Raw genomic sequence first — 26,261 nt, 5'->3', positions numbered from 1 at the left:
AACAATGCTCAAGGAAAAAAAAAAAAAAAAAAGAAAGAAAAAACGCTGAAAGTTCCTGGCAATTTCCCTTCCACTCCACATGCTGCCAAGGTCACAGAGAGGTAAAGCTGAACTCTCCATTTGGTCGTTTTTGCTTTTTCCTCTCCTTTTCCCCTCCCTCCACTTACGTACATGCTGATATAGTTTATGGTCTGTACCTCAATAGCATTATCACTCTGGATTTTTATCAGACTTGAGGTCAGTGGAAAGGAGAATGGATGTGAGTCTGGGTGTGGCAAGGTCCTACTGCTTTATCAGGGAGGTAAGAAAGTGAATCCACCTGGTATGCTTCTGGCTGTGAAGTGCAGTGAGGTGAGCCAAGGTGCCAGGGGGTCACTAGGAGTTCACCTTGAATAAGTGCCCAGTGTTTGCAGGACTTAGCTCATCAACTTTTCTGATTTGCAAAGATGTATTTCCTGTTGGGTTTCTTCATCCCTGTCATCTAGGGAAAAGAATCCAGTATGCAGCCTGTTTGGTGTGTACAGAAAACATCCCCTTCCTGAATTAAATCCAATTATGGTAATTCATTCAGCAAATCCTGTGATCACAGGCACAAGTTAAACTGCACAGGGTGGAGGAGTTGGGTGTTAAGCAAAGGGGACTATCTGTCAAGTATACCTAGGTGCTTTCCTCACCACTGCATTGACCTGTACCTGAACCTATTCAACATCATCTACAAACTACTTAACCTTGGTGTGCCGTGTTTTCGATTCCTATAAAATAGCATTTCTCACTATTTATTCCTAAATAGGTTCTGTTACCTGCTTAGAGAGCCCTGGAGAGTAGAACAACTAAGTCTCAGTAACAGGAAAGAAACACAAGATTAAATTTTAAGAGTTGTGCTTCTGGATTTTGAGACTGAGAGGTGGCTGATAGGGGGAGCCCTATGGGCTGGCCCTGAATAGGATGTTACTGGCATCATTCTTTTGTGCTAATTTATGGTAGAACTGACCATTGTTTGGGTCTTACTATTAGATTACAATGATTAAAAGTACAAAGCAGGTGGGAGGAGTACTGAATAATTCCCTCCTATTAAGGTTAGGCCAAAAATATTGCAGAACACTAAGGAAAAGTGTTCATTTTCTGAGACATTGCATTAAGGAGAAAGTAAAAGATGAGATTTTACACCTGCTCTCCTAGTTATGGTCAAATTGCCCTTACATCTTTTCACCTAACCTACTTTGAAATATATGTGTGATAAACTATAATGTGATCAACCATAATGGCAATAATCACTTCCACTCAAACTTGAGGACTTTCTCAAATCAAGTTTTCCAAGATACATTTCAAGGTATTGAACTCCCAGCTGAAATATGCAAAGGCCCCTTAACAATTAGCTCAAAAAGCAGGACATATATAAATGTAAAATACTTTAATTTCTAAGGATCTCTCTCATTGGAAATTATTTGACTTCCTTTTAATTCTATTTTTAAAAAAGATGTTTACTCATTTGTTTGTTCATTCATTTAACAAACATTAATTGAACAGCTGTTGTTTGCCAGGAACTGAGATAAGGATATAAAAATGAGTAAGACAACAGTAGAGGAGACATACAGGCAAATAAACACAGTATAGTATGATATGCTGCAACAAATCTTTGTGTAACGTCTTCAAGAAGTATAGAGGGTGGGCCAGTCCCTCCCTGGGAGAGTCAGGGAAAGGTTCACAGGGGAGGAAACATCTGACCTGAATCTTAAAAGTTGAGTAAATGTTTGCCAGAGAAATAAGTGCCTAGCTAAAGGGAAGAAACTTTGCTATGTCATGCTTGGGGAACAGCAACACATTTGATGTGGATATACCAAGGGAATGGTGTAAAAAATTAAACTGGAAAGGCAGGCAGGGGCTGGCCTCAGAAGGTACTTGTATGCAAGGTCTTAGGACCTTCCTTGGAGGTGATAGACCTTGAAGAGTTTTAAGCAGAGGAATGATCAATTTAATTTGTATTTCAGAAAGGCCACTTTAGCAGTAATGGGGGTGGGGACAGGTCTACTATGTGAAAGCAGCGGGAACACTGAGAGAAATATGTAAAATAACTATGATAAAGTTTACGATAATGCTGATGTTAATGTAGATATCTATGTAAGTTTTATAATATATCTGCCACCATTACACATGCTATGGACAATATAATAAGAGTTCAGCATTTGGAATGAAATGATGAGGGAAGGCTTCATAGGAAGGCAGATACTGAGAAAGAAATTAACCCCAGAGTATAGAAATAGAACAAATAAACTGTGATGCTTCTAACTATATGAATGTGTCTGTTAGTTGGAGAATATGTACCAGACATTGAAATCAGAGAAATAAAATTACCTGGGGTCCTACACATTTAGATCAATACTCCAAGTTACATGGAAATATCACACAGAAGTCCACCAAAATCTAAACAGGATCCTAAAATGGGACTGGAAAGTTAATTTTTTAAAATACTAAGCTGACATGATCATGCCTATAATTGCTGTAAAGGTTCTAGTCCATTTCTAAGCTTGTGCATTTGATTGAGATAAAACACACTAGACAAATACAAAGTATTTTGCGTGTCGAATCTTAATCACCAAACAAGTGAAATAACATTTACTTGAGATAAGGAGCCTGGGTTACCAGTGAGTACCTTGTAAAGTTTCTTTTTCATTTACGTATTCTACAGGAAAGACAACAGTATTTAACACAGGCTGCTATTAAGGGAGGAGTTGGGAAGACAAAGCAGGTTTATATGTGTGTCCTAACTGAAACTTCTTTTGAAATATAGTTTATGGTGTTACTTATACATATAATTCTTAAACTAAGCAGATATGTGAACAATTAGATCATTCCAATCTCATGAACAGTGTAAATCCACCCAGTAATAAAAGCCATTTTGGATTATTATTCTTTGTTTACTAAGCCAACAGAAGCATTCATTCCAGCTAGCCTGTCAAAAGCACAGAGTGAAGCTAAACAGTTTGTTTAGTCTAACGATAGATGTTCTCAGCCAAAACAAAAAGGGACCCAAATTGTTTTGCTTTTATAAAATGTAACTTTACCATGGAATGATATTACATAATTAGAGGGAATAGATACGAAGACAGAGGCAACAGAATGATGCAGAGTTCTTTTTTATTCAGTGTCACAAAGGGATGAGATAGATTTTTTTGCCAGTCTAAAGCAGTGACCAGCTGTCATGAATGACTCTGTCAAATAAATCATTTATAGTATTCCCTCAACCTAGTACCCACTTGATAACTGTAGCACCATTATTCAATTTCGTTGATTATGTAAGTTAGTAATTTGCATATTTACTTTAAAATAACATTTCATGGACAAGATAGAGTTAAAGTTTATCTGAGATACATTCATTCTACACCATAAATGACTTCACCACCCCTCCCTGTCATTAACAATGCTAAGTTACTGCTGTAGGGTTTTACCTACCTCATTTTGAATAGTTCCATAAAGTTGTCTAACCCATTTGTCAACAGACCACTTGGAGTTCAAGCAACACTTCATGGCTCACAGTTGGTAATTACAAAGTTTCCCTAAACATGTAGATGCTATACGATTTCCAAATTGCAATAATCTTCTAGGCCACTATCAGGCCTGGTAACCTCTCATCACTTCAGAAATCAATTCACAAAGTGAGCAAGTCAAGTCATTTTCCTCAGCAGTTTTAACCAATGTTATGCTTCACATAGACATGGATGGTCAAACTCATTTTTATTTTCTTATTAGTGCTGCTCAATTAATCCTCAACCCTCTTACAACCAGCACTAAAAAAGATATAATCTTTCTACAAGTACAATTGGCCCCGGACATATCCTGACTTCACCTGTTCAGGTCTCTGGGTATTCAATAAAGCAAGTTCAGCCGCTGTGCCAAAAGGCCACACAGAGTTCAAGGTAACACCTCACAGCCATCAGCAGGTTAATTATAATTTCATTTTCAAACACACCGACTACATGCTTGTTTCAACTCCAAATGACCTTACCTGCTTAATTTTTTTTTTGGCGGGGGGGGTGGTCTACATGGAGTAAATTTCTGTCAGTAAAGCTGAGAGGCCACTCAGAGTTCATGGTAACAATTCATATTTTTAACAGGTTGCCCAGACCTAAATCCTCACCTTCAAACATTCCTGAGAGAGCACTTAGTAGCTATGAAGGAAGTAGGGAGTGGGGGATGGAGAAGGAAGAGAGGTGGAGATAGAGGAGGGTGGAAAAGGGAAGGTGAGACACAACATCTGACCTCTGGAGTTATGAGGGGTTCAGTGTCAATGGCCATTTTAGTGAGGTGATTCTGGCTCATGGGGGATGGGCCTCCACTTTGCGGGTAGAATCTTACAGGAGTTTCTAGATACCCAATGACTGCATCACTGCCAGAAAGAAAAGTGGCTAAAAAGCAGCCTTGTATTAAATTCTTAAGTGATCACAATAGTGGAAGCTTGATTCTGTATGGAAGGGACCTGGGACAAAAGCTGACTTCCTGCTACTTTCTCAATGAGTAGGCATAGAAAAGGAAGTTCTCAGAGAGGTAGGTGTTTTCTCCAGACAAGGGCTCTTTCTCTTATCATTTAGGCTGAAAGAGCCCAGTTAACATCAATGAGAGGAGTCATTTCAGATGTGACTTTTTTACATGTAGCGTGGGCCAGAATGACAAGTTTTGTAGAAATGCTCTCCAGGACCAACTGACCCATTTTCCTCCTTAAAATCTCAAACTAGTGGCCTGAAAGCTTTTTCTCAGGAATGCTTTCTGCTTAACTCATCACTCACCCTGTGGGAAGTGAAATGGAAATCTCATTTCTCATTTCACAGAGCTAAGCTGATTTTTTTGATTTAATTTTTTTTTTCAAATGATATAAATGACTCAACTGCTCATAGTATTAACTTGTTCATTTTGTAAGTTGACTTAAAGAGACCAAAAATAAGTATAGAATCCAATAGCATATTTTATTCTTGGCCATCTATTCCTCTTGAAACAATTAGTAGTAGTATGGGACCTTGTCTCAAGTTGCTTAGAAGTCTTCCCTGGCACTTAAATCACCACCTGGTTTGTCTGCATCTGCTTTCTTACAACCTGATATGTCTTGTCAATCTTCTTTGATAAAATGACAATTTCTATACTGTTCACTCATTCCTTCTTTAGAGGATCTATTTGGCAAAAAAGTGAGTGGTATAACAGCCCCTTTCACTCTTAAATCTTAACCACAGATTATCTCAATGCTGCTTTCCAAATCAGGGAGGTAATTTTTGGTTGCTGCAAGACCACAAAGCATTTAGTTGAGTGCCCTCACATAAAAGACTGAATGCTTTGTTATTGTTGCTGAATCCAGTGATTTACATTTTTTCAGTTGCAGAGCCTGTTTTCTTCCCCACAAATAAATTTTATAAAAAAGTCCAATATATAAAAATATAATGTCAAAGCTGCTTATGCAAATTTAGGCTAAACCACCCAGACACCTATCAGCTCAGTCCTTCAACCTTCCTCCATTCCTCCAACTTCTACCACCATAGCACAGAATTACACCCAAGGGAGCTCAATAGAACTACTGGCTTCTATGCAACACAGCTTCAAAGCTAGTAAGACATGGATGTCGGTAATAATTAGAAAGTAGGTATTTGGGTTTTTTTCTTTTTCTGGAGACAGCTACCCATGCTGGAGTGCAGAGTACAGTGGCAGAATCTTGGCTCACTGTAACCTTAGCCTCCTGGGTTCAAGCAATTCTTGTGCCTCAGCTTCCTGAGTAGTTGGGATTACAGGTGCCGGCCACTAAACCCAGCTAATTTCTTTGTATTTTCAGTAGTGATGAGGTTTCATCATGTCAGCCAGGCTGGTCTTGAATTCCTGACCTGCAGTGATCCTCCTGCCTTGGCCTCCCAAAGTGCTGGGATTACAGGTGTGAGCCACCACACCTGGCCAAAAGTAGGTATATTTGTAAGTGGCAAATCATTTCACCAAACTTAATTACACCCCATTTTTTTACATCAAATTATCATCTCCATTCTGTAACCCCAATGGACACTGGCTGTTTTTCACCTTTCTTCCAAGGTTACTAATTTTGCTCAGTTGCAATATATATGTATGAAATAAAAATCAGAAATTATAAAAGTTAAAAAAAATTATCTCTTGAAGGCAGGAGCTTTGGCCTGTTTATACGTTCTTCTCATAAGTCATAGCTCATACTAAGCATTCAAAAAATGTTTGCTACATTAAACTCAATAAATACACTATCTGCCTCAGATCGGAAAAAATTACTTTCAGTGCAGAATTTGTCATTTTAAGTGGGCAGGAATGAAATATCCTTCTCTTCCTCACTCTGCATTCACCCAGAAATCCTTAGTCATCACAGGGATCATATGAGACTAGTCATCACATCAGACTCTATTCATTGCAGAAACACTCCATTTGACCTTCAACAAGGTGACAACCTCCATGCATCTCAACTTTCCTTAATGAGAAATGTAGAATGACAATTGAAAGCTGAGGCCTTCAATAAAGCATATTTGGTCTCAACTTTCCCACTTATAAATGGCAACAATTAAACTGATCTTTTCCCTTGTCTGACATTCAAAAGGAGGTAGTGAGTATCAAACCAAGGCAAAGAAGTCATTTAACGTCTGCTTTTCATTTTAAGAGAATTGTTCCTTCTCAATCAACAATCAACCAAATATGTACTGATATCCTCTGAGGTCCTAAAAAGAACATTGAACTTGAAGTCAAAACACTGGGGCTCAAATTTAGAATTTGCTACTCAATGACTGTATGACATTGATTGAGAACACTTTGAGCATCTGTTTCTCATCTCTATAGGTGGCATAATAATTGCTACCTCACAAGATTATTCTTCAGATAAAAAATAGGATTTATGAAAATATCTAGTACTATTCCTAGTGCATATTTGATTCAGGGCCTCATGTGAGACCCTAGGTACAAAAAGGGTTAAAGGAGAAATACAAAAGAAATGTATTGACTTTGCAAGTCAATTGCCATAATTTTGAATACTGAGGCAATTTGTACTTAATATCCACAAGGTTCAAGGACACAAGCTCACCTCTAGGGGACTAAAGCTGTGGGATGAGTGTGGAAAAACTCACGGCTCTGGGTTTGTTCCAAGGTAAGCCTCAGGATATTTTAAATTCAACTAGATTCAGGACTCTATAAGATAAAAGGCAGAATCAGAGCCATAGTCCATTTGTAGGGCAAGTATACCAATAGTTGCTCCATGATACCAAAAGGATTTTCATTCCAATCACCATATCCTTCCCTTCACTACCTCTTCCTTCTTACTCTGTTTCTCTCTTCCACTTTAGTATCTGAATCAGGGCTAACCTGGAGCTAGAACAGAGAGACTGGATATTCTCAGAAGTGAAGGGTCCTATGGTCACAGGACTATTTCCAGTGCTAAGATCTGTTCCCTTATTCCTCTGCTAGACCTTCTGGAGTTACAATCACACTTTAGTTTCCCTTTATGTGACCCAGTCCTTAAGTTTAGAATTTAAATGGCTAGAGTAGAGGATCAGATGGGTTTGAAAATTTGGACCTTGATGCACACAAAAATTGTATAAAGGCCCAAATATTAAAGAATAGCTTTTTTTGTATGTGATAAAACATGATTCTGAGCTAGAGACCATATTCTTCACAAAATTTTGGTAGCAAAGGAACTCCTACCAAATTTACCTTTCCCTTACGGATCAACATGATTGAAATAGCAGAAAAAGTGTAGATAATTTTTCTTTCTTTTTTATGTTTTTGAGACAAGGTCTGGCTCTATTTTCCAGGCTGGAGTACAATGGTGTGATCTCATCTCACTGCACCCTCTGCCTCCCAGGCTCAAGCCATGCTCCCAGCTCAGCCTCCTGAGTAACTGGGACTACAGACATGCACAACTATACCCAGCTAATTTTTTTTTTTTTTTTTTTTTGTAGAGACAGGGTTTTGCCATGTTGTCCAGGCTGGTCTCGAATTTGTGAGCTCAAGTGATCCACTCACCTCAGCCTCCCAATGTGCTCAGTTTACAGGCTAAGTTTAGATAACTTTTCTAAACGTACTGAGTCATTTGGAAACTCATGACTGAGGAATAACAACATCTAACAATGATGGCAACAACAACAACAAAAATCTGCTTTACTGAACTCAAGAAATGCTTCTGAAAAATACATGTTTCATTTGTCTCATGGCAAGCATTTATTGAGTACTTCATCTATGTAGGGCCTTAGTCATTACAACTTCTGGTCTTCATTAATTTTTTTTTTTTTATCATTCAAGTTCTTCCATTTTCCTCCTTTCTTTACTTTTATTTCCCTGTTTCATTCTCAAATTCTTTTTTCGAGAGTCCCATCATAGTTGATGAAGCAGGCATCACCTATGCCTGCTTCATAAATTAATTCAGATATGTTTCAAACACAGTAACTCACTACTTTTTCTGCTTCTTTTTACACACCTGTGCTCATAACCCTTTTTTCTAGAAAATGTCAAGATAACACAGATGTTAGAATTAAGCACAAAGAAATGACCATTTCCTGTATACCAATATGGTTATAAAAGTTTAAAAGGTTAACCTACAAGAACCACTGGACATTAAAATTAAATGTAACTTCAGAGACCATTTAATCTAGCCTTGAGGTTTCAAAGTGTTACAGGTGGTAATGACACCAGTTAGAATTTCCATTTTAAGTCACTAAACAAGTTTTGGGGTATCATGGAGTAATTTGTAGCAGACCAATATTCTATCAAAGACAATTAGAAAAACCACAGACAAACATTTAAAAAAATAAAAAGACTGCTTGGAAGTATCAGAGAGTTGCTGAGGCATCCAGGACTTAAGGATACAAGATCCGGAAGAGAAGGGGAGCTCACTGAGATGAATACAAAATTCCACATAACATATATCCTTGGTGTTGAAAGAGAGGCAAAGAAGCTAAGAGAACTTCTGGCAAACTCACAGAGCTGGATAAACAAAAACGAGTTTGATGATGCCAGAGGAGCAAGAGTGCAGAGAAAAGAGAAGAACAGAAAACAATCTATTGGCATAGGCCAATGCTAAGCTATAGGGAGAGGAGAGCTATAGGCAAAGGGGAGAAAGCCAAGCAGAAAATGGCTAAAAAATAGAGTTATCTGAAGACTCCTGATGCTGAGAAGATAAAAATTGGAGTCCAGGTTCCATCTAGAAGGAGCCTTGCTAAAATGCTCTATGTTCCCAGTTGGGACACATAAAGGGATACCTGTAATAGTTGGTATGAGCAAAATGTAGACTTAACCTTCGAAAAACTACATTGCTGCAAAACTGCATTGCTGCTACAGAACTACAAAGTTCCTGAATGTATTGAGGTGATGATCCCCTTTACCCTAGATGCCTGCCAGAAAATAGAATGAATGTCTTTAGAAGAGAATATCCAGGGCCACTACAATTTTTCATGTCTAATGGCCGGGATTCAGTAAAAAGTTGTCAGACTTATCAAGAACAGAAATACGAGAAAAGCAGACAATAGAAACAGTACTACAGGTGAGTGAAATCAGAAATACACTTTAAAATAGAGAATAAAATACAGAATTTCATTACACAATTGAAATATTTAAAAAATAAATTCTACATCTGAAAAAAATAATAGTTAAAACTAAGAATATAGCAGAGAGATTTAAGAACAGATTGGATAGAGGATGAGTAAACTGGAACACCAGTGAGTACAAAATGTCTAGACAGAAGCAAAATCTAGACTGAAGCGGAAAGCAGAACAACATATGTGCATATACAGTCCCAGTGGAAGATGGAGAATGGAGGAAAAAGACAATTTGAAGATATAATAACTGCAAATTTTCTAAACTGATGAAAGATATCATGTCATAGGTTCAAGAGGAATCTTAAACTCTACACAGGAAAAACACAAAGAAAACCATGCCAAGGAACATTAGAGTAAAAGTGGCAAAAACTGAAGATGAAGAGAACATTCTGGGCAGCACGGTGAGACCACATCTCTAAAATAATAAAAATTTTAAATAGACAAATAAAAAAGATACATCATCTTCCAAGAAGCTGCAACAAGACTGACACCTGACTTCATTTTTTAAGATGATGGAAACCAGAAGACAATGGAACTACATCTTTGAATGCTAAAAGAAAATAATTGGCAACTTAGAATTCAATACCCAAGGAAAATGTTCTTCAATAATGAAGCCCTCCTCACCCCCTGCCAACAAAAAGACTTTTCCAGGCAAACAAAAGCTGAGATAATTGAACAACTGTAGGCCTACACTAAAAGAAATATTTTTTTAAATATAAAAAGCAACAAAAGGGTAAATAGATGGATACATGTAAATAAACATTGTCTAAACTAAAAATAATACTAATGATCTTTGGGATTTAAAATATGAAGTCAAAATGCATGATAGTAGCAATAAAAATGTAGGAATGGAATAAATTGAATTAAAGTAGTCTAAAGTTGAAGATTTTCTGGGATTTGTTACAATTATATTAGACTAATAAGAATGATTGTTGTAGAGTTCAGGATAACAAGTAAAAGGATAAAAGACAGTATAATTAACAGGCTAATAGAAAATAAAAGAGCAATCAAATATAATTACTGTTTTAAAAGGCAGGAAAGGAGGAAAAAGTTTAAAAAAAAAGAAAGGTAGAAACAGAAGTGGAAAACAGAAAGTATAAGAGTATATTTAAATCCCAATATATCAGTAATTAATTTAAATGCAAATTAACTAATACTCCAATTAAAAAGCAGACCTTATTAGAACAAAGAAACACACACTCTATAGTAGAGCATACTTTAAAAATAACAATCTTGAAAAATTGAAAATAAAATGATGGAAAAATATATATCATGCAAATACTAGCCAAAATGAAAGCTGGCGTGACTATACTAACATCGGACAAAGTAGACCCTTGGGCAAGAAGCGTTAAAAAAGGAATATCATAATGTTAAAATAGTTGATCTGCTCAGAAGATGCAACAATCCTAAATTTATATCCACCTAGTAACATAGCATTAATATATGTTAAGAAAAAATGGCAAGACTAACAGGAGAAATCAGTCCATAATCATAATTTGAGAGTTGCACACCTCTCTTCATAGCTGACAAAACAATTAGTACAAAACCAAAACATCATTAGAGATATAGAAAACTTGCCTATCATGATTAACAATCTTGATTTAATTGATATCTATAGAACACTACACCGAATAACTGGAGAAAACATCTTTTAAAGGGCACACAAGACATTTACCAAAATATACCATATGCTAAGCCAAAAGGTAACTGAACAATCTTCAAAGGACTAGGAATAATTCCATTATTTTTCTAACCACAGTAAAATAAAGCTAGAAATCAATACAAAAAGACATCTGCAAGGACTTCAGTTTTCAGTTCTGTATGAGAGGAGATTGGAAGTCACCAGTCCATTCTAACAAGCAAAAGCTGAACAAACTGAAAAATCATCAATTCCTAGATTTGTAAAAGAAGTAAGAGCACAGGGTAAACTGCTGCCTCTCAAATTGGAAGGACAGATAGATAAAGAGAGTCACAACATACTGGAAGCAGAAACCTCTATGGGAACCAGTGCTGCAGTAGGAAAACATGAAATGTAGTTCAGAAATTGCTGAAGGCTAGGATTGGACAAGTCTAAGAGTTAAAAGTTCCAGGAGAACCCAGCCATTGAGGAGTGGGGGAGGGGCATGATTTTGTGAGCTTTAACTCTAGAAGGTTGGCCAGATTCTCACAGTAAATATCAGAAAAAAAAAAATTCTTCTGAGTCTCAGCAGCGGGAGGGGTAAAGGAACCATTCCTCTGTATTCCTTAACAAGGTCTGCCCCAGGAGAAACTAGTTAACCAGACCCTAACCTAATCCCTAACCTGCTGTGATTTTATCAAAGCCTAACTGACCTGGAGGAGGGGAAATAACCCAATTATAGTCAGCTATAGTACTTCATGTGGAAGAAATATTGTGAATAACTTTTTGCCCACAAATTTGGTAACATAGATTAAATGGATGAATTGCGTGAAAAACACAGTCTGACAAAACTCACACAAGAAGTGGTCATTCTGAAAAAGCATATAGATGTTATAGAAATTGAATCAATAATAATAACCTCCTAAAACAGAAAGCCCCAAGTACAGATGGGTTCACTGGTGAATTCTACCAAATATTTAAGGAGAAAATTACAGGAATTATCTACAAAATCTTTCAAAACACAGAAGTAGAAGGATACTTCCTAACTTGTTTTATGAGGCCAGCATTACCCTAATATCAAGTCTTGCCAAATATATCACAAGAAAACTACAGATAAATATTGCTCATAAACATAGATGCAAACATTCTCAACAAAATATTAGCAAATCAAATCCAACAATGTATAAAAGAACTGTATACCATAACGAAGTGGGATTCATCCCAGGTATGTAAGGTTGGATTAACATTTGAAAATAAATCAGTGTAATCCATTATATCGATGGGCTAAGAAAGAAAAATTACATAAACATATCAACAGATACAGGAAAAGTATTCAACAAAATCCAACACTATTCATGATAAAAAACACCCTCAACAGAGTAGGAAAAGTTTATTAATTTGATAAAGAACATCTACAAAAAACCTACAGCTAACATCATACTTAATGGTGAGAAACTACAAGCTTTCCTACTAAGATCAAGATCAAGAACAAACTTTCCTACTAAGATCAAAACCACTCCTTTTCAACATATTATTAGAAGTCCTAGCTAATGCAATAAGACAAAAAAGGAAATAAAAGGCATACTAATTGAAAGGGAAGAAGGAAAACTGTCTTTTTTTCTTTTGTAGAAGACATGATTTTCTATAGAAAATCCAAAAGAACTCACAAAATATTTCTGGGACTAATAAGTGATTATAGCAAAGTTGTAGGATACAAGGTTAATATACAAAAATTATTCACTTTCCTATATACCAGCAATGAACAAGTGGAATTTGCAATTAAAAGCAAAATGGGGGTCATTTATATAAGCATCTCCAGAATGAAATGCTTAGGTATAAATCTAACAAAATATATCATCAAGATCTACATGAGAAAAACTATGAAACTCTGACAAAAAAAGCCAAAGAATAACTAAATAAATGAAGAGTTATTTCATATTCATGGATAGGAAGACTATAATGTCAAGATATCAGTTCTTCCTAACTTGATCTATAGATTCAATGCAATCCCAATATAAACCCCAGTAAATTTTTCTATGGATGTTGATAAACTGATTCTAAAGTTTACATGAAGAGGCAATATACCCAGAATAGACAACACAATATCAAAGAAGAACAAAGTCAGACTTGGTTCACTATCAGACTTCAAGACTTACTATAAAGCTATAGTAATCAAGGCAGTGTGGTATTGGTGAATGACTAGGTAAACAGATCAAAGCAACAAAATAGAAAGCACAGAAACAGACCCACATAAATATAGTCAGATATGTTAAAAAAAAAAAAAAAGATAGACCTCTGACAAGCAAAGGCAAAACAATGGAACAAAGATGTTTTTTTCAACAAATGGTGCTGGAACAACTGTACAATCACATGAACAAAAGAAAATAATCTAGACATAAACTTACAGCTTTCAAAAAAATAAAAACAAACCTACAAATGGATCACAGAAATAAATGTAAATACAAGACTATAAAGTTCATAGAAGATAACATCAGAGAAAATCTAGATAACCTTGGAATTAGCAATGACTTCTTTCTAGATATGAATCCAAAGGCACAATCCATGAAAGAAAATATTTATAAACCGGACTTCATTAAAATTAAAAATTTCTGCTCTGCAAAAGACACTCAAAAGAATACAAAGATAAGCCACAGATTGGGAGAAAATATTTGCAAAAGACACATCTGATAAGGGACTGTTATCCAAAATATACAAAAAACTCTTAAAAGTGCACAATAAAAAACCAAACAATCCAATTAAAAAATGGAGCAAAGATCTTAACAGATACCTCACCGAAGAAGATATCATGACATCAAATAAGCATATAAAAAGACGATCCATATCATATATCCTCAGGGAAATGCAAATTAAAACAATAATGAGATACCACTACACACCTATTAGAATGGCCAAAATCCAGGACACTGCTAAACACCAAATGCTGGTGAAAATATGGAACAACAGGAATTCTCACTTATTGTTGGTGAAAATGCAAAATGGTATGGTCACTTTGGAAGACAAATAGTTTGGTGGTTTCTTACAAAACTAAACATACTCTCACCATATGATCCAGGAATTATACTCCCTGATATTTTCCCAAAGGAATTGAAAACTTATATTCACACAAAAATCTGCACATAAATGTTTTTAGCAACTACAGTCATAATTGCTAAAACTTGGAAGCAATCAAGATATCCTTCAGTAGGTGAATGGATAAATGAATGTGGTAAATCCAGACAATGAAATATTATTCAGCACATTAAGAAGAAATGAGCCATTAAGCCATGAAAAATTATGGAGGAAACTTAAATGCATATTACTAAGTAAAAGAAGCCAGTCTAATAAAGGTTACATACTACATGATTCCAACTACATGACAACCTGGAAAAGGCACAATGAGGGGGACAATAAAAAGATCAGTGACCGCCAGGGGTTAGGGGGAAGGAGGGAATGAAGAGGTGGAGTACAGAGGATTTTAGGGCATCAAAAATACTACGTATGATACTATAATGACGGATACTTGTCATTAGACATTTGTCCAAATCCATAGAATATACAAAACCAAGAGTGAGCCCTCATGCAAATTACCAATTTTGGGTGATAATGATATGTCAGTGTAGGTTTATCACACGTAACATACCACTCTGGGGAGAATATGAATAACGAGGGAGGCTATGCATGTAGAGGGGGCAAGAAGTATATAGGATATCTCTGTATATTCCTCTTAATTTTGCGGTAAAATTAAAATTGCCGTAAAAATATGAACTCCTTTTAAAAAAAAGATACCTAGCAAATCCAAAAATGGAAAAGAGTACCCTACTAAATTACTCATGTTTCAAGAGGAAATTAAAATGGAAGTTAGAAAATATTTTGAGTTGACTGTTAAAAAGAAAAACATATCAAGATCTGTGGGGTAAAGCTAAAAATATGTCTCAAGGAAAATGTATTGCTTTAAATGCATACATTAAAAAATAAATACTGAAAAAGAATAATTATGGATCTAGGTATGCGTCTTAAGAAGTTAAAGAATAACAAACTACTATTGCTGCTGCTGCTGCTGCTGCTGCTGCTACAGCTAACAGACAAAAATCAGAGACATAGAATATAAATGTAGGCCAGGTGTGGTGGCTCACGCCTGTAATCCTAGCACTTTGGGAGGCCGAGGCGGGCGGATCACGAGGTCAGGAGATCGAGACCATCCTGGCTAACACGATGAAACCCCGTCTCTACTAAAATTACAAAAAAAAAAAAATTAGCCAGGCGTGGTGGCGGGCACCTGTAGTCCCAGCTACTTGTGAGGCTGAGGCAGGAGAATGGCGTGAACCCGGGAGGTGGAACTTGCAGTGAGTGGAGATCGCACCACTGCACTCCAGCCTGGGCGACAGAGCAAGACTACGTCTTAAAAAAAAAAAAAAAAAGAATATAAATGTAAAGTGGAATCAACAAAGGCAAGAAATGCTTCTTTGAACAGACTAGTAAAAATGATAAACCTCCATCAATAATGTGAAGAAAAAAGAAACAAGGCACAAATAACCAACAGTAAGAATGAAAAAGGGCATATAACTGCAGATCCTACAGATATTAAAAATATAATGACAGAATATTATGAATGACTTTATGCCAACAGATTTGGAAATTTAGATGAAACAGACAAATTTCTAGAAAACACAATTTACCAAAACTGATATAAGAATAAACAGAAGATCTGACTCTTCACTTATGTATTAAAGAAATCAAGTTCATAATTAATAAACTTCCCATAAAGAAATTTCCTGGTCCATATAATTTCACTGGTGAATCTTTATAAATCTGAAGAAAGAAGTAAAGCCAATCTTACATAAATTGTTCCTCAGAAATAAAATTAAGGAATACTTCCAATTTATTTTTATTAGACTTGTATAACTTTGATTCTAAAACCTGAAAAGGCTATTTTATGCAAGGAAAATTTGGCAAGGGACATGAAATGGTACTTCAGAAATAAGGTATCAAAATGGCCAATTAACATATGAAAGGTTGCTCAACATCATGTTTTAGGGAAATAGAAAATAAACTTACAATGAGATAGCATACACATTCACTAAGATGGCTAAAAATAAAATACCAATATACCATGTGTTTTAGGGATGTGGAAGAACTTGAGTTATCTTTGCTCTTGGTATAAACTGATTAAAATCACTTTGAAAAACTATTATTAGCTACATATATAGACTCTAAGACATACATAGACTCTATGACCAGCAATTGCAATCCTAGGTATATATCCAACAGAAATAAGTACACTAAAAGATATATACAAGACTGTTCACAGCAGCACTATTTGTAAAAAAAAAAAAAGACAAAACAACAAAACAAGTCAACTGTAAACAACCCAAATGTCCATAGAGATCAATATAACAAAGTATGTCATAGTCACATAATAATACTTTACAGCAATGAGAAAGAATAAACTGCTTCATACCACAGTTTGGATGACTCTCATCAATATAATATTTAATGAAAGAAGCTAGACATAAAAGAGTAGATACTATATAATCCCACTCATATAAAGTACAAAACTGGCCAACTAATCAATCTGATATATATATATACACACACACTCTTTCCGTGCCACCAAAATGGTACACATGAATGTCCTGGATGATGCTCCTAAGAGCATCAACAATGCCGAAGAGAGGCAAATGCCAGGTTCTTATTAGGCTGTGCTCCAAAGTCATCGTCCAGTTTCTAACTGTGTTGATGAAGCATGGTTACATTGGTGAATTTAAAATCATTGAAAATCACAGAGCTGGGAAAATTACTGTGAACCTCACAAGCAGGCTAAACAAGTATGGAGTTATCAGCCCCAGATTTGCTGTGCAACTCCAAGATCTGGAAAAATGGCAGAATAATAATCCTGCCAGTTTAGTTTCATTGTATTGACAACCTCAGCTGGTATCATGGACCATAAAGAAGCAAGATGAAAACACACAGGAGGGGAAATCCTGCGATTCTTTTTCTAGAGACGCAATACATGTTTACAAATAAAATGGCTCATGGGCCCAAAAAAAAAAAAAAAAAAAGAAATAACACATATTAATTACTTTTGGGTGTGAGGCATTGGAACTGGAAGAAGGAACAAGGGGCCTTTGAGGGATGTCGGTAACATTCTGTATTTTGATCAGAGTTTCATGAGTGTATTCACTTTGTGAAAATACATGAAGCCATATAATTATGATTTATAGATCTTTCTATTCTACAATAAAATGTTTACTTGAAAATGTCCATAAATAGAATATTTACTTTCCCTCTTTAAATATGTACTGTTTTAGATACTCCAAGTGAATACAGAGTAAGTCATGAGTAGCAGCCAGTGGATCAGAAAGTTGTCCTCATGATCCAGTCACTTGGTTGGTATTCCGCTCAGCTGACAACAGCTGGGTGCTGTGAGTGTGTGTCTGTGTGTGTGTATTTTAACTTATAAAATTTGAAAACGTTCTCATTTTTATTCATTGTGATGGTTAATTTTATGTATCAACTTTACTGAGCCACAGAATGCCCAGATATTTTGTCAAACATTATTCTGGGTGTCTCTGTGAGGGTATTTCTAGATGAGATTAACAGAATTGGTAGACTGAGTAAAGAAGATTGCCAGCCAGGTGCAGTGGCTCATGCCTGTAGTCTCTGAGGCTGAGTGGGTAGGGCCCAGAAGATTGAGGCTGCAGTGAGCTATGATCACACCACTGCACTTCAGCCTGGGTGACAAAGTGAGACCTCATCTCTAAAGAAAAGGTAGACTGTGCTCTCTAATGTGGATGGGCCTCACCTAATCAGTTGAAGGCCTGAAGAAAACAAAAACGTTGACTTTTCTGTGAGAAATTCCTTCTGCTTGACTACCTTTGAGCTGAGACATCAGTTTTTATTTGCCTTTGGACTCGAACCAAACCATTCACTTTTCCTGGGTCTCAAGCCTGTTGGCATTTGGACTAGAACTATACCATTGGCTCTCCTGGTTCTCAGGCCTTTGAACTTGAACTGTAATTACATCAGTGGCTCTGCTGGGTCTCCAGCCTGTCAACTGCCCCATCTTGGAACTTGTCAGCCTCCATTATCATGTAAGCCAATTCCTTATTAATCTATATGTGCGTGTGTATACAAATTTACATAGATAAATATTACACATCTTATACAGACTCTTGGTTCTGTTCCTCCAGAGAACCATGACTAATACACTCACATATTGCCTACATTTTGTCCATAATAGATGATCTGTTAAAGGCAGAAAACAAAGAACAGTAAAACATAAAAATAAATGAAGACCATAAGAATAATTACAATTTTTCAAATAAGTCTCAAAGATGATCTTCAACAAAATTTGTAATTACATTTACTAATCAGAATCCTTATAATATATATAAAAATATACTTAGTCTTTTAAAAATTGATACTTAACATAAAATATTTGTATTCATATGATTTTTTATTTACTGGGATTTAACATTATTCATATTGAGACTATCATTTTTAGAGAAATACTTGTACTTAGTAGCACGAAATACTTTTATTTTGAAACTAAACTAGAAAACTATAAAAGCTTTTAATATTCACAGTTAAAAACTTCAGACAACAAGTTATATAAGCTGATTGATTTGGATCTGTATATGTATATATATTTGATTTCCAAACAATTCAATAAAACATTACAGTTAGAATATCTAAAAATTATGTTTTCTTTTATATTAGTTTAAAAATCTATTTTAAATACATTTAAAGATGAAATGTATTTAATTGAAATGTATGAATTATATTGAAATCAAATATGTAATCTTTAATAATATGCAAAATCTGAATTTTTCTTTAGTTTGCTTTTTTATCATGTATCATTAAAGAATAACATTATTTTTTAAGTTCCAAAGAGGCTGATAATGAGATTATGATTACTGTAAATTCCATAGCTCATAAATGTTTGAAAATGTTAATTTAGTATAATCTCTATCCCCAGGTTTTATAGACAAAGAAACTGAGGCTAGAGCAGTTAGACAATTTGACCAAGGATATATTTTTAGCTTGTGGCAGAGTCAGGGTAAATGTGCAAGTTTCTTGACTATTGATCCAGTGTTCTCTGCAGCAGCACAAGATATCCATCTCTTCTGCATAAAAGATAATAAATGATCCAATGGGTCATTTTCTTAGCTCCACAACTAATTTTTCACATGCACAAAAGAACCCGGTCAACTATAGCTATTAAAAGGTTGCCATGTCTGACTGAGAAATTCACGAATATAAGGGATCTTTACATTATCCTCCACCTTCAATAAATTTGGCTTTCATCAGTTAATGTCTGAAAATACCTTTGGATAATTTTCAGCAGAAAAACAATACATCAGGAATCTCAGTGGCTGAGAAGGGAGAGCTTTTCCAACTTTCATAAACAAAATTTCAGTGACAGTCTCTTTTGGGTTTTGGATGTAATTTTCCTAACTGATGTCTTCACTGTGGTGTGCCTTGGTTGTTTTCCATTCATTAGCTAATTTTGAGGGAAACCATGTTTATGTTGATGCCACATCAGTGTGAAAAACTGATCAAATAAAGTAGAATTCTGCAGTCTCTCACTGAGAAAAGCCGGAATCAAGTCACAATTCACATGTGAATGAGGGAAAGACAAGGTACATCTACAAGAACACTATTGTCCTGCTTCTGGTTTAAATGATTAGTAGCTAATAACACAGCCTCAAGAAATTTCCCATTGAAATATTCATAAAAATTTAAAGAAAAAGTTAAAACGCATAACAATGCAAAACTCTAAAATGGATAGTTAACCTTTTGCCAGAATTGAAAAGGATTTTCACACTAACAAGAATGGAACAGATTTGAGAATCACAATCAAAGGTTAATACAGAATAGACTCACCAGTTTTCTCCATTCCTACCCCTGGCTCAGTAACCAGGCTATAATAGTGTTTTCTAACCTTGGGCAATTTTCTGAAAATACAGATTCCTTGGCTCAATTTCTAGAGATCCTGATTCCATGGGTATCCAATGGTGGCGATAGTGGTGGCAGGAGGATTCAGAAGTGTGTGTGTGTGTGTGTGTGTGTGTGTGTGTGTGTGTGTGTGTATACCTTATAAACCCCATTAAGTGAATCTGAATATCTACCAGGTTTGATAACTACTGGTCTACATCAATCCATAAAATTGAATAGTTGTCCCTCTGTTGCATAGTTCCTGCTTTCTTAAAATATAATTTTCTGTTCTGAAACAGGCTCACAGGAAGTTGCAGAAATAGCACAGAGTTTCTGTACATCCTTCAGGCAGGTTTCCCTGATGATAATATCTCATATAATAACAGGACATTGTCAAAAACTAGTTAACTGATGGTTGATACAGTACTAGGAATTGTTTGATTTCACCAGTTTTTACATGCACCTCTGTGTGTGTGTGTGTTGCATATGATTCTATAAAAATTTATCACATGTGTTGATCCATGTAACCATCACAACAATCAGAATGCAGAACTGTTTCATCACCATAAAGAAACTCCTTTGTTTTACTTACTACAAGTCACAGCTTCTTCCTTCTGCACCCCTAACCTCTGGCAACCACTGATGTGTTCTCCATCATTACAGTTTTGTCACTTACAGAATGTTATATAAATGGAATCATATAATATAAAACCTTTTGAAATTATCTTTTTTTCCCCACTCAGCACAATGCTCTTGAGAGCCATCCAAGTTTTAAATCAATAGCTTAATACTTTTTATTGCTGAGTAGTACTCTATTGTATAGATGGGCCACAGTTTGTTTATCCTTTCATGCACGGAAGTACGTTTGGATTGTTTCCAGTATTTGGCCATTATGAATAAAGCTGCTTTGAACATTCATGGACAAGTTTTAGTGCAAACATGTTTTCATTTCTCTAGGAAAAATGCCAGAAGTAGAATTGTTGATTTGCATGGCTTGTAAACATATTTCATTTTATAAGAAACTGCCAATCTATTTTCCACAGTGATAGTACCATGTTATGCTCCCACCAGCATTGTATAAATGAAAGACTTGTTTGCTCTGCATCCTCACCAGCAGTTGGCTTATTAGTTGCTCTTTGTTGAGGCACATAGATTTGGATATCCTAAATGAGTCCCAGGGACTCATTTCAGTCCCTACCTAGTGCTTATGTTTTTATAATATAGTAGAAGAATAAACTATAGAATATAGTAGAAGAATGGAGATACAATATGGGCACAGATTGGAGGACCTAAGAAAGAAGATATGTTGGGGTAATAGCTTTTCCATTTATCCTACTGGTTAATATCAGAGAAAGGGACAATGAGGGTAGGCTTATGATAAACAGTAAACCATTAATGTTTCATTAGATGAATAATTGTTAAAAATGAGATAATTCCTAAGTAGATAGGAATTGCATATATCAATGTGCTCTTCAGCTATGGATCTGAGATGGGCCATCCACACTCAAAAATAGGGCTAATAGGTATCTGGTTTTTAAAAGTGAAAGTCTGGTATTAGAGCTTTTGGCCTAGAAATAAACACATGCTATGGTGTGACTTATGGGCCAACATTAGAGGCTTGTAATAAATAATACAGTCCTAACTCCTTACTTGGATATAAGAGCATTAACTTTCTTTTCTGATATTTCTGGGGATACTATACGGCAAACAAACCCAAATAAACAAGACCATAGTGAACCATACATCTGTTGAAATACACAATGCATTTGAATATTTACTTTTACGATGAGTAATCAGGAAAAAAAAAGCTATGGAAAAAGGCTCTAGGATTACAGTAAGAGACTATCATCTTTCAAGTTCCAGAGGAAAAGAATATTTCTAGAAAGACTTAAGACAGAAACCAGAGGAAATTAAAAAGTAAAAACTGTGTTGCCTTTTCAATAGGATGTAAGGAAGAAGTTCACAATAAAAGTAGTCATGATAAGGGAGACAAGTGGAAACAGTGAAAAAAAAAAGTAATAGTAGAATTTCAGTAAACATTCAAGTTAGTAATAATCATAACTTCAGTAACTTGAACAACAGATATAAAGTACAAGTCTAAATGGCTTTCATAAGAATTCTGAGATTAAAAAACACAAAGATGAACAGAAGGAAAAGATGGTTTGTATGGGGAGGCCTAAGAATTTAATAAATAATTATGGATGGTTTACCCTCCAAAGTTAATATTTATTATAATCATTCTACTCTCCTGTCCTCAAATTGATATTTTACAACAGAAGCAGACCACCAAGAATCTGATACAATTGATAAGCTCTAAAATTTTGACCAATGAAGCTCTAATTTCAAGGCATTCAGAATTAGGAAATGCCCAGATAATTTTTGTTTTCCTATTTGTAGGGACAGGGTCTCATTATGGGTTGCCCAGGCTACGTTTTATTTTTCTTTTAACATTTCAGAGTCATTTTTTGATATTAAAGTCTTTGCTTTTTTATTTTAAGCCAGTCTGAGCCTCTTAGTAGGGATATAATCTATTTACATTTATTATCATAATGAGGATTCTTGGTCTTGTTTTCTATGGTTTTATGCTTTGTAGTGTCCTTTGCTTTCTTTCATTTGCTACATAGATATTTTCTTTGATTTTGTCTTTGCTAGTAGTGTAGAATATATATAAATAATCTCAATTCAGTTTTTTAAATATGAGCAATTAGTTTCAAGAATAAAAGACAATCTATTCCACACCTCTTCTCATTTCCCAATCTGATCGAGATAATTAGGGATTTCAGACATTGTTCCTTATTTTTAAGTACTTAAAAATATTTACATAAAGTATATTAAATGTTTTTATACATTAAAAATATGTCTCTCAAAAATTACTCTGGCTAGGTGGGGTGGCTCACGCCCGTAATCCCAGCACTTTGAGAGGCTGAGGCCAGTGGATCACATGGTCAGGAGATTGACACCATCCTGGCCAGGATGTTGAATTCCCGTCTCTACTAAAAATACAAAAATTAGCTGGGCATGATGGCATGCGCCTGAAATCCCAGCTACTCGCGAGGCTGAGGCAGGAGAGTCGCTTGAACCTGGGAGGTGGAGGTTTCCGTAAGCCGAGATCGCGCCACTGCACTCCAGGCTGGCGACAGAGCAAGACTACATCTCACAAAAAAAAAAAAAAAAAAAAAAAAAAAAGTTGAGGGGGCGCCCAAGATGGCCGAATAGAAACAGCTCCAGCCTCTAGCTCCCAGCATGACAGACACAAAAGACGGGTGATTTCTGCATTTCCAAATGAGGTGCAGACTGACACCTCACACCTCACATGGCCAGGTACACCTCAGACGAAGCTTCCAGAGAAACGATCAGACAGTAACACTTGCTGTTCAGCAATATTCTCTCTTCTGCAGCCTCCGCTGCTGATACCCAGACAAACAGGGTCTGGAGTGTACCTCAAGCAAACTCCAACAGACCTGCAGCTGAGGGTCCTGACTGTTAGAAAGAAAACTAACAAACAGAAAGGACATCCACACCAAAACCCCACTGTACATCACCATCCTCAAAGACCAAAGGTAGATAAAACCACAAAGATGGGGAAAAAGCAGTGCAGAAAAGCTGGAAATTCAAAAAATTAGAGCGCCTCTCCCCCTCCAAAGGAACGCAGCTCCTCACCAGCAATGGAACAAAGCTGGATGGAGAATGACTTTGATGAATTGAGAGAAGAAGGCTTCAGTCAATCAAACTTCTCAGAGCTAAAGGAGGAACTACGAACACAGCACAAAGAAACTAAAAACCTTGAGAAAAGATTTGACAAATGGATAACTAGAATAATCAATGCAGAGAAGTCCATAAACGACCTGAGAGAGATGAAAACCATGACACGAGAATTACATGACAAATGCATAAGCTTCAGTAACAGACTCGATCAACTGGAAGAAAGAATATCAGTGATTGAAGATCAAATGAATGAAATGAAGTGAGAAGAGAAGTTTAGTGAAAAAAGAGTGAAAAGAAATAAACAAAGCCTCCAAGAAATATGGGATTATGTGAAAAGACCAAATCTATGTCTGATTGGTGTACCTGAAAGTGACGGGGAGAATGGAACCAAGAAACACTTTGCAGGATATCATCCAGGAGAACTTCCCCAACCTAGCAAGGCAGGCCAACATTCAAATTCAGGAAATATAGAGAACGCCACAAAGATACTCCTCGAGAAGAGCAACTCCAAGACATATAATTGTCAGATTCACCAAAGGTGAAATGAAGGAAAAAATGTTAAGGGCAGCCAGAGAGAAAGGCTGGGTTACCCACAAAGGGAATCCCAACAGACTGATAGCAGATCTCTCTGCAGAAACCCTACAAGCCGGAAGAGAGTGGGGGCCGATATTCGACATTCTTAAAGAAAAGAATTTTCAACCCAAAATTTCATATCCAGTCAAACTAAGCTTCATAAGTGAAGGAGAAATAAAATCCTTTACAGACAAGCAAATGCTGAGAGATTTTGTCACCACCAGGCCTGCCCTACAAGAGATCCTGAAGGAAGCACTAAACGTGGAAAGGAACAACTGGTATCAGCCATTGCAAAAACATGCCAAAATGTAAAGACCATTGAGGCTAGGAAGAAACTGCATCAACTAACGAGCAAAATAACCAGTTAATATAATGGCAGGATCAAGTTCACACATAACAATATTAACCTTAAATGTAAATGGACTAAATGCTCCAATTAAAAGACACAGAATGGCAAATGGGATAAAGAGTGAAGACCCGTCAGTCTGCTGTATTCAGGAGACCCATCTCACATGCAGAGACATACATAGGCTCAACATAAAGGGATGGAGGAAGATCTACCAAGCAAATGGAGAACAAAAAAAAAGCAGGGGTTGCAATACTAGTCTCTGATAAAACAGACTTTAAACCATCAAAGATCAAAAGAGACAGAGAAGGCCATTACATAATGGTAAAGGGATCAATTCAACAGGAAGAGCTAACTATCCTAAATATATATGCACCCAATACAGGAGCACCCAGATTCATAAAGCAAGTCCTTAGAGACTTACAAAGAGACTTAGACTCCCATACAATAATGGGAGACTTCAACACCCCACTGTCAACATTAGACAGATCTACGAGACAGAAAGTTAACAAGGATATCCAGGAATTGAACTCATCTTTGCAGCAAGCAGATCTAATAGACATCTACAGAACTCTCCACCCCAAATCAATAGAATATACATTCTTCTCAGCACCACATTGCACTTATTCCAAAATTGACCATATAGTTGGAAGTAAAGCACTCCTCAGCAAATTCAAAAGAATGGAAATTACAACAAACTGTCTTCAGACCACAGTGCAATCAAACTAGAACTCAAGACGAAAACTCAATCAAAACCACTTAACTACATGGAAACTGAACAACCTGCTCCTGAATGACTACTGGGTACATAATGAAATGAAGGTAGAAATAAAGATGTTCTCTGAAACCAATGAGAACAAAGATACAACATACCAGAATCTCTAGGACACATTTAAAGCAGTGTGTAGAGGGAAATTTATAGCACTAAATGCCCACAAGAGAAAGCAGGAAAGATCTAAAATGGACAACCTAACTTCACAATTAAAAGAACTAGAGAAGCAAGAGCAAACACATTCAAAAGCTAGCAGAAGACAAGATATAACTAAGATCAGAGCAGAACTGAAGGAGATAGAGACACAAAAAAACCCTCCAAAAAATCAATGAATCCTGGAGCAGGTTTTTTGAAAAGATCAACAAAATTGATAGACCACTAACAAGACTAATAAAGAAGAAAAGAGAGAAGAATCAAATAGACTCAATAAAAAATGATAAAGGGGATATCACCACCGACCCCACAGAAGTACAAACTACCATCAGAGAATCCTATAAACACCTCTAAGCAAATAAACTAGAAAAGCTAGAAGAAATGGATAATTTCCTGGACACTTACACTCTCCCAAGACTAAACCAGAAAGAAGTTGAATCCCTGAATAGACCAATAGCAGACTCTGAAATTGAGGCAATAATTAATAGCCTACCAACCAAAAAAAAAAGTCCAGGACCAGCTGGATTCACAGCCAAATTCTACCAGAGGTACAAGGAGGAGCTGGTACCATTCCTTCTGAAACCATTCCAA

At 36.1% G+C, this 26,261-nt stretch overlaps 1 protein-coding gene and 1 pseudogene across 21 annotated transcripts in view; one reads left to right on the top strand and one right to left on the bottom strand.

The window, feature by feature from the left end:
• The window catches only part of EXOC6B (exocyst complex component 6B), a 678,312-nt gene that overhangs the window by 101,145 nt on the left and 550,906 nt on the right, over nt 1-26,261 (bottom strand). The gene's annotated exons all lie outside the window — the stretch shown is intronic.
• Nucleotides 16,701-17,183, top strand: LOC144333728 (small ribosomal subunit protein uS8 pseudogene; annotated as a pseudogene).

This window comes from Macaca mulatta, chromosome 13, assembly GCF_049350105.2.
Source record: "Macaca mulatta isolate MMU2019108-1 chromosome 13, T2T-MMU8v2.0, whole genome shotgun sequence".
Taxonomy (NCBI): Eukaryota; Metazoa; Chordata; class Mammalia; order Primates; family Cercopithecidae; genus Macaca; species Macaca mulatta.
This window is presented reverse-complemented; position numbering and strand designations above follow the sequence as displayed.